At 38.1% G+C, this 6,878-nt stretch overlaps 1 protein-coding gene across 5 annotated transcripts in view; it reads right to left on the bottom strand.

The window, feature by feature from the left end:
* SLC25A21 (solute carrier family 25 member 21) overlaps positions 1-6,878 on the bottom strand; it is a 277,428-nt gene that overhangs the window by 248,747 nt on the left and 21,803 nt on the right. The gene's annotated exons all lie outside the window — the stretch shown is intronic.

Below are 6,878 nucleotides of genomic sequence, written 5' to 3'. Positions count from 1 at the left end.
ATATTAAAAAGACATTTTCCATATTTGCATCTAAAGAGCATCTAATATAAATGAATACATAGATTTCATCTTCAGTTTCAACTGCTGTCTCAACAGCTACAAAACTGTCCTTATTTTTAAGAAGCTATATGCATGTGAACATGACTGCCTTAGAGACAAATAAAATAAATATTAAATCACATCTCTGGAAATCACTTCCAAATTGGCATAAGACTTTCATTGAGCTATGCTGAAGCTCAGAGAAACTTGCACACTGTATTTTTACCATTATGTTATATAGATCAAGTTTGCAACATTCAAGGGTTAGTTTATTATTTACAGTGAGTTGCTCTCGCATGGCTGTTAATTTTTCTCATACATTTTCAAGTGTTTTCTGTTGGTTCTGAGTTGTTTTCTTCCTGGTTGCAGTGCCTTTTTAAAGGCACAGCATCAAGTAATAGAAGCAGACAGGAAATAAGCATTGTTGCTCTCCAGAGGATGATTAAGCAAGTCTGTACAAGTTCCCCAAAGTTCCCACAAACAGGCTCTTATGTAACAACATATGTTTTCAAAGATATTTTCTGAGCAGTGAAGAGTCTTCATGGGAAAAGCAAACTAGCTTTATAACAAACACTGTGGAACATGAAATAAATATAAAGAACACTATAAATGAAGTTAATTATTAGATACTTAAAATACTATAGCAACTGATTCTCATTTACATTCCTCAGAATTAATCTTGGGTAATAAAGTACCCAGGTCCTGCAGTCTCTTGCTTATGCAAACAAAGCATATTCCATGTTCCTTAGAACATCAACTGTAATGCTCTGGGACAAGTCCAGATGATGGTTTTAATGCAAGTAGTCCAAATGCCTTCAGCAGACTGCTTCTGTGAAGAAAGCAGGATCCATCCTTTTCCTCTCACATATGCCCAGAGGAGAATTTATAACTTGAAAAAACTTTTAAAAAAAAAAAGCACCCTAACATTTCCCTTGTGTTAGACCTTCCCAGTACGTACTATCATTAGATTATTCAGTCAAACTACAGATAGTTTGAAGCCATCCAGTATTGCATAGTTCTCATTCTTTGAAAAATACATGCATATTATAAAACACTAAGATTTTCTGTCCTTCTCTTTAAAGAAAACTCTGAATCATTTTATTACAACAATTTTAAGCCTACAGAAGTGGTTTAGATTCACATGAGGAAAATACTTGACTAGCTAGCATTAGACATGAGGATAGACTATAGTAGACTTTGATTTTTCTACCAATAAATAAAAATTCTGAACATCAAAAGTTAAACTACACAGCATAATATATTGTCTTCAAGTTACATTTATTTCACTTACAATTTCACTGCCCATTTACAAAGATTTGATATTGCAAAGGTAGAAAAGCCAGGTCAACCAAAAATGCCAAAAGTTAACTATGTTCTCACAAACCAGAATCCCAAGCTGTGTTTCAGCTGAACATCTTGTATGCTCTGAAAGTCTGCTAGCAGACTGCTTAGCTGGTGCTTTGTTGTATTGGTGTATGCCTATGCCTGCATGGTTAAAGAGCAGGAATTCACTTTGTGGGGTTGCTTAGTCATAGAAACTGAACTAGAAGTGACCTAACAGGCCATTTTCCTGGTCAAACAGGATCATTCTTTCTATTCTAGTCTATTTTCTAATGAGCTGTTAAAGGACTTAGGTGATAAAGACTTTCACCACTTTCTTCTTTCACAGCTTGTAGATCTCACTGCTTGAAAGCAATACCAACAGTCATTTTTTCAGGCATGGTGTTTCATTTTCAACTCCTCTTCCTACACATTTTTACTCCACAACCAATTATGATTCAGTACCAAACAATGGCCAAAACAGGCATGATTATCACAGCAACAAATATTTAAAAGTATTATAATGTATCTATTTCACTCTACTTCAAAAATTTGAGCAAAATAAAAAATAGTAAACCTTTCACTGACAAACAGCAAGAGCTGAAACCAACTATTGTTATACCATACTGTTTTGGGTATGATTTCAATCTCAGTTCTTACTCTTAAGTGACTTCAAGGAAGTTATAGTGAAATTCTTAAGGGAAAAATGGTGTGCACAAGCTGCAATTATGTTGATCTGAGCCATTCCTGAGCATAAGAAGAGTTCATAAAGGCAAGAATTGAATCTCTAGTTCATATATAAAAAAGTAATTGCATTGTAACAGCTTCAAAAAAAGAAAAAGAAAAGAAAAGCACTCTTGGAACAGCCCTAGTGAGGAAAACTGAGAAGACAACTGCTACAGAGTTAAAAACAAAGCTTCAAAGATATATAAATGCTGGAAGGCAAACAAATGCCAACCTATGGGACTAAATCTAAAGATCTGGTAAGAGAGACTACTTGCTTCATTCAACTGGGCACAAGTTTGCTGTGCTCTCTTAATACACATCTTTCCCAAGTAGGGTAATCAAAGGGATCATAAAAGAGATAATCCAAGTTATTTTCCCATCATCTCTTAGGCCTGGCTTAGTACAGCCTTAAATACATTATTCAGAATAAAAATTAAGGAAAACACCCATAAAATTTTTCTGTCCCTCTTAAGCCTAATGAGGTGATCCAGAACTGAAAATCTATGCCTTCCAGGTCACATGAGCCTCTGAAGACAACAGATGGAAGCACTGTAGTTAACAGAAGCATCAGGAAAATCCAAAAAGCTGCCAAAACATTCCTGCTTTTCGGTCAGGAACTGCAGAGCTGCCAAAAACAGGGGTCAGGAACAGAGAACTGACAACTTGTGCAAATGCTTTCCAGGCTATGAGAGTCATGATTCTCAGGGCAGTTAAGCTCCCTAGTTGGGCCTACATGACTTGAAAAAGCATACTTAAATTTTTTTTTTTTTTTTTTTTAAAGCCATGGGTGGGGAGGCAGGACCTAGGCCAGCTTCTGGACTAAAAATCACTTATTTGCATTTAAAAAACAAAACCTGTCGCTCAATGGGAGCGGGGTGGATGGGCTCAGGCCAAAACCTGTTTACAATTCCACCCCAGCTGACAGATGTTCTTTGAACAAGGGAAATTCCTGCTCATGCATTAAAGGGCTATCTAACAAACATGGAAGCAAATGGGAGTCTTCCTACCAAATTCACATAAGTGCTGCATCAAACCACACTGTCAGATGATTTAGTGGCTGTTATTCCTAAAATTTCAGTTCCTATAGTGGCACAAATGGACTCCCCCAGCTTGGTGCATCCATAGGAAGAGTCAGGTTTGGGGCCTGAGTAAGTGTACAGGTTTTGCTTCTAAGCCTGTAAACTGGCTATTAACAGATCTTTGCATACACATGGATGTTCATTAAAGGGGTAACTGAAGCAGTTCAGGTAGTGAATGCTGGTTAAAGATTGGTTAATCAAATAATATTGGTTAAAACCCATGTAGTTAACTAGGAACTTAGGTGCTTTTGGCACAAAGCATCAGCCAAAGGAGGAAGATACTGAAATTTGCATTTTCAGTTTAGGTTGACTGATCTATGAAGCAGTAGAGATATTCTAGGCCAATGTATCTTGTTTTGTCTCGGGTATCTCTCTCATTTAAATCCTGCCATACAAGCAGGGGACTTTAAGCTCCAAAATAAGCCACTAAACAGCCATGATATCCCCTACTTCCACATGGCCCAATTAAGAAAACAGTTCCCAAAGTCACTGGAATGCAAAATTAGACCACTAGCAGAAAAAATAGTCTTGAAAGAAGGGACAAGTGCAGGCTGTCCAGAAAGCTACCTTCAATACTTAAGGTTCTAGAACTGAAGCAGAAAGTAACACTCCTGAAGCCTTAACCCCGAAATGCAGACAATCCTTATCAGCCCACAGAAGCATCCCACAAACACTCAAAGTGTCCAAGAACAGCTGGGTCTTCAGTTCTGCTCTTCTGTGCTGTGTGTACACCCCACCAGCCACAACTAACATTTGCTTCTGGAATTGTCACCTTAGCTAAATTCGTGGGCACAGATCCAATTCACACTTTTGTCAAAGCGTCATTTTGAAAATGCCCTTCAGAAGGAAAGATGCAATACAGTTTACCTTATGTTGCTTTACTGCCTATTTTAGTGACTCTATAGTAAGCAGCTTGTTTCAGGACACACAACTGAAGAATGAGTGCCACTGAAATGGATGCTATACTTGACTCATTTAGAGGCTGTTTTGTTTGAGCTTTTCTCACTGTTATCAGAGGAACAGACATTTATCCTGGTCTCATTAGCCCCTCACTCACACCTATAACACTTTCAAGATCTGAAACTGCTGCTTTCAGCCTAAACCCATAAAGAACATGCTAAGAAATGCTGTATGCTATTGCACCTACATTAAATTTTCTGCCTCATTTGGGCAACCCACACTGGGTTAGGTAGGATTCCTGAATGCTTGATTCACAGACAAGGTAAATACCATTGAGGTTCCTCAAAAGAGCCAAAAACCAGAAGACTCAACTGAAGAGTAGCAGTGAGTCATGCCAAGGAAAGGGAGAGACTCCCCTTCAGTATCAGGCACCCAAATTCTCAGCAGGTGTAAGGCATCTCTCTCCACCTGGTATTTTCAACCTGCAGCCTCATCCTGGAGTTAGACACATTAACATTTGTCCCTGTTTTGAAAGAGCAGTGACAGCAACTGTACCCCCAAGCCAATAGGTAAACATGTCAACTGGTAACTGAATTATAACATCAAGGCAAGGGAAACTGACTCTTTGCCTGCCTCTTCCAAAAGGGATTTAAACCTGCCTTTATCATCTCCAGGAGACTGCCCTAAATACTAAGCTACAATAGAAGAACTGTAGGAGGTAAGTTTATTCATTCCCTTCTGTTCAAACCAGTCCATTTTGCATAATTAAAGATCCACTTGATCAAAGGCTATATACTATGGCCTAGTGGAAGAGGCACTCATGGGAGGCAGGAAGTCCAGATTATAGTCTCAGCTCCAAGAAAACATTTAACACTTAAATTGAAACCTCCTTCCTTCCTCCACAGTCAAGCTTAGTCTAACAAGCACATCACCTTTCTCTGCCCTTAAATATTTCATGCAAACATGTTCCATACAGAAGGCTGAGAGCATGAGCTGTTCCCCACACCAACTTAAAGTGGGCACTATCCTACCCCAACATGGTGAATAATCCAAGCTTGAGTTTTCACAGGCAGAGAAGGAGCTGAACCCAAGTCTCATGCATCAGTCAAGCAATCTAACACTGGAGAGCTAGAGAAAGCAGATACAGGACAAAACCGTGGGGAATTATCTTCCTTCCCACAATGGTTTATATAAAGCCTGATCTTATGAAGCTGCTCTAAACACGTCTGCTGAATGGAGCCCTGCAGGGAAGATGAAGGACGCCTACCTACACTATTAATCCTAATACAGCATGGACATAAGTAAATCTACAAACTGAACATTTATGACTAGCAAATTATGTTATTAAAAACTGAGCTTTCATTCAAATGAAAACTGAAAGAACTTTTCAGAATCCAAAAAATCAGGCACCTAGTCTACAAAAATTACTTCACTTTAAATACTAAAGGTCTGTAACCCTTGGACTCCATTTGTTTCAAGAATGTTTACATCTAGTATTTCAGCCAAACAGTTCTGTTTTTAAATGTATGTACATCTGTAACATCCAGGCAGGTAAGTGTTAAAAGCAATGGGAAAACAATAGGAGGTTAAAGCATGCAATGCGGTAAGAATGTTTAGCATGCCCTGACACTCCAACTCCCACCCCCCACCCCATCTAATTGTTTGCTTTTCCTCCTACATAAAATAATGAAGTGAACTACAAAGTGTGATGACAAATGGTCCCAGGGTTTGCATTCTTTGGAATATATTGGCATTTGTAAACCAAAAGATAGATGTAATCAACCACCCTCATACAAGAGAAGGATCTGGAAGAATATGTTGGCAAAATCTTCAAACCACATTAAGCACGAATTTGAAAGTATGTTTGAAAGGAAGAAAGCAATGCATCTAATACCAGTTTATTTGTGTAACAACAACTAGACACTGAACTTAGTAGACATATTTTGAAAGATGGAAACAATTAAAATACATTAGTGATCTAAACAGGCACCATATTTTAAAAGAAAAGAACTTTAAACAAAGTTACACATTTTGTTGACTAATCCTCACCTTCCCTTGATCTGCTAATATTCAGTACTTATATTACATGGAAACTTTGCATCTGTGCTTGCAGTAACTCATAAGAGCCAAGTCTGTATGAATACATTTGCCTATGGAAAGAGTGATACATTCTCATGAGAAAAAGCACATCAGCTGCAGGATGGCAATTGTTCTGCCTCCAACATTAAAAACTTTGACCCTTCTATCCAAAGAACAACATACAGCTTCAAACACAGAGTGTCCAGGCTGCACCATATCATCAATGTAACCACTAAATGGTCAGCTCATTTCACTAGTAAATCAAAATGGAGAAGTACGCTGAGAGGACATGTTACTCATGTCTTCTTCATTAGCAAGATCTTGACCAGAAGGGTAAAGGACTCAGTATGGGAGCAGGCTTAGCAAGGAGATGAATAATAAAATATTATTTTAAAAAGTAGTTTTAAATATTGAATACTTAAGTTCAAATAAATCTCAAATTAGGGATTAACATAACCTGCACTGTTTCCAGTCATGTTTGAAATGCAGTACTTCAGATTTCTGGACACTGACAACCCCTCCTTCAAAACAAGATCAAATCATTCCAAAGCCCAAGCATGAACTGTTAAAAATAGAGCTATCTTTAGATACTCACTCCTGACTTGCTGCAGTCTTACCAGGCCACCACAGACACATACGAGCTTCAGAACAACACTGGCATGTCTTCATAACATGGTACTTCCTCTCCTTTTTTTATACGCTTTGATGAGCAGCAAAATTGTTAGCATTTATAAG

Source organism: Aquila chrysaetos, chromosome 2, assembly GCF_900496995.4.
Source record: "Aquila chrysaetos chrysaetos chromosome 2, bAquChr1.4, whole genome shotgun sequence".
Taxonomy (NCBI): domain Eukaryota; kingdom Metazoa; phylum Chordata; class Aves; order Accipitriformes; family Accipitridae; genus Aquila; species Aquila chrysaetos.
Note: the sequence above shows the minus strand (reverse complement) of the source record. Positions and strands in the feature narration are given on the sequence as shown.